This window comes from Neovison vison, chromosome 11 (assembly GCF_020171115.1).
Source record: "Neovison vison isolate M4711 chromosome 11, ASM_NN_V1, whole genome shotgun sequence".
Classification (NCBI taxonomy): Eukaryota; Metazoa; Chordata; class Mammalia; order Carnivora; family Mustelidae; genus Neogale; species Neogale vison.
This window is the reverse complement of record NC_058101.1, coordinates 189,268,597-189,271,784: the sequence shown is the minus strand read 5'-3', so window position 1 is coordinate 189,271,784 and position 3,188 is coordinate 189,268,597. Positions and strand designations below refer to the sequence as shown.

General features: G+C 35.0%; 1 pseudogene; it reads left to right on the top strand.

Moving 5' to 3' along the window:
* Positions 1-2,220: 2,220 nt before the first annotated feature.
* LOC122889099 lies at positions 2,221-2,758 on the top strand (annotated as a pseudogene).
* The last annotated feature ends 430 nt before the right edge of the window (positions 2,759-3,188 follow it).

Sequence of the window (3,188 nt, the reverse complement as noted above, 5' to 3'; positions counted from 1 at the left end):
TCTACATTTCTTCTGTGGCTTCCCCTCCCTGTGGTAGGCATAATAAAAGATAAAGTCTAAGAAGGAAAAAAATCATCAGAGTAAGCAATGGTATTGTATTAACCCATAATACAATATGGGTTACCATATTGTATTATGGTAACCCAACAAATTGGCTGCTTCTTTTTAATCCCATCGCACCTGACAAAGAACCAAAAGGAGTTGAAAAATCTTTTATAAGATCCGTTTCCTATTATTTCAAGTTCTAACTATAGAACAATTCTTAAATTTTTTCGAGATACAGAGACCCACAACTTGATCTTAATATTGTAATCCAGTTATGATTGTTATGGTTGTCAGTGCGTGTGTGTGTGTGTGTCTTGCTGCTGTCCAAGTTGATTTAGCCAATGGAAAATGACTGTTAGTGAAGGAGACAAAAATAAAATATCAATAGAAGCATAGCAGTGGAAATAAAAATTGATAACTTTAAAAAGGAGAGGCAAAGCTAGAGTCCTAATAAATGTTAAGCTTCGGGATTTCATTTAAAACAGGATTATATAGATGTAAAGAATTTTGTGTATGTCAGACTAATTAGAAATGAAAATAGGTAGACTACTTTTACAAACCAGGAACTTACCTTTCATCTCTGTAATAGAAAAAAAAATGATATGTTACTCATATATTATGATTGAGTTCAAATAATGTTACCAACAGTGAAGTATGGTTTAAAAGCTTGAATTTTTAAAATTCTAATTTTAAAATTAAAATTAATTTTAATTTAATTTTTACCATGGAATATAAAGTGCTCAGAATTCCTTGTTATCTGCATGTTCAAGATAGTGCCAGGAGGGGTCCATCTATTGGTAAAAAAAAAAAATCATTGGTAAGCAGTTTTGATGTTCATGGTGTTGACAGAAATGAGACCTGCAATCTTTTCTTATATATGAGTGGTCAGTACAATCACTGTCTGTGATTTTGACATTTTTAATCTCAGAAGAAGTTGTAAACCATTGCTCAAAATGAGTTCATCCATTTCTGGTTGTCAGACAACTAAAAATTACTTAATGAGTGCCCACTCGAGACATGCTTTGCTGACCAATGTAAAAATATGAGAGAAATAAAAGACGTAGTCCCTGTTTCTAGGTGCCTACAATTTAAATTGAAGCATAAGACTTTCACATAGGAAATAATTAAGAAAAGACACTAAATACCCTGAATTTATTTTAAAATATGCTGAATATAATTTGTATCAATTGCTGAAGTGAAGTTTTAAGGATCTCCTGCATTCTTATTGTTGTTGCTGTAGCTGAGCCTTCAACTCTTTCTACCTAAATAACTCTAGTTGGCTTCTTTTTTTAAAAAAATTCAATTTAGTTAACATATAGGCTATTATTAGTTTCAGGGATAGAATATGGCGGTTCATCCGTTGTGTATAATACCCAGTGCTCATTACTTCAAGTGCCTTTTAAAAAAAAAGATTTTATTTATTTATTCGACAGAGAGAGACACAGTGAGAGAGGGAACACAAGCAGGAGAGTGGGAGAGGGAGAAGCAGGATTCCCGCTGAGCAGGGAGCCTGATGTGGGACTCGATCCCAGGACCTGGAGATGACCTGAGGCAAAGGCAGAGGCTTAACAACTGAGCCACCCAGGCGCCCCACTTCAAGTGCCTCCTTAATGTCCATCATCCCCTCCAACAACCCTCCATTTGTTCCCCATAGTTAAAACTCTCTGTTTTTATCTTATTTTATTTTTCCTTCTCTTCCCCTATGTTCATCTATTTTGTTTCTTAAATTCCACATATGAGTGAAATCCTATGGTGTTTATCTTTCTCAGACTGGTTTTGCTTAGCATAATACCTTCTAGTTGCATCCATGTCATTGCAAATGGTAAGACTGCATTCTATTTGATGGCTGAGTAATATATATACACACATATATATATGTGTATATATATTCATACATACATACATACCACATCATCTTTATCCACTCATCTGTTGATGGGCCATCTGGACTCTTTCCGTATCTTGGCTATTAGGGACATCACTGCTATAAACATTGGGGTGCATGTGCCCCCTCAAATCTACCCAGCCATCCTACCTACAATGTTCCACTGTGTCCCTAAATGTTTTTCCATAGTTTTTTTTATTTGTTATTTTGTTGCTTTATACTTAAAAATCACAGGTTATATTCCTTCTTTGCCATTAAAAAATTAATAACAGCCTTTCGGCTGGAACTGCCATCTTCCAGTAATTTGCCAAAATGACCAACACAAAGGGAAAGAGGAGAGGTACCTGGTACATGTTCTCTAGGCCTTTTAGAAAACATGGAGTTGTTCCTTTGGCCACATACATGTGAATCTACAAGAAAGGTGATATTGTGGACATCATGGGAATGGGCACTGTTCAAAAGGGAATGCCCCACAAATGTTACCATAGCAAAACTGGAAGAGTCTACAATGTTACTCAGTATGCTGTTGGTATTGTTGTAAACAAACAAGGGCAAGATTCTTGCTAAGAGAATTAATGTTCGCATTGAGCATATTAAACATTCAAAGAGCCGAGATAGCTTCCTGAAGCGTGTAAAGGAAAATGATCAAAAAAAGAAGGAAGCCAAAGAGAAAGGTACTTGGGTTCAGCTGAAGTGTCAGCCTGCTCCACCCAGAGAAGTACATTTCGTGAGAACCAATGGAAAAGAGCCTGAACTGCTGGAACCCATTCCCTATGAATTCATGGCATGATAAATAAAAAGAAAATAAAAGACCTCAAGACTGTAAAATTGTTTCTCTTAATTGAATAGAAGTGTAGTGTCCTTTCCCCGAAAAAATATTTAAAACAAACTTTGTGTCCTAAAAAAAAAAAAATTAATAACAGCCTTACTAACATTTATACTCTTTAAAATAACATTTTAAACTTGCATTACTGTTGGAAATGTCCTTTCCATTCTCATCGACCTGGAAATTCTGCTCATCCATCAATAAGCAACTAAAATTTCACTTTTTGTGAAAATCTTCTTTGATTTAACTAGACAGAATTATACATGTGATCTTCTATATTTCTACACACTTGGACAATAACGCTAATAGATCATTTCTTACATTGTATTAAGATAGCTCATACCCACTCATCAACCTTCCCTGAGAGACTGAATCTAAATCTGTTGTATCATCTTTGTATTTTCCTGCTCCTACTCCATAATGATATTCATT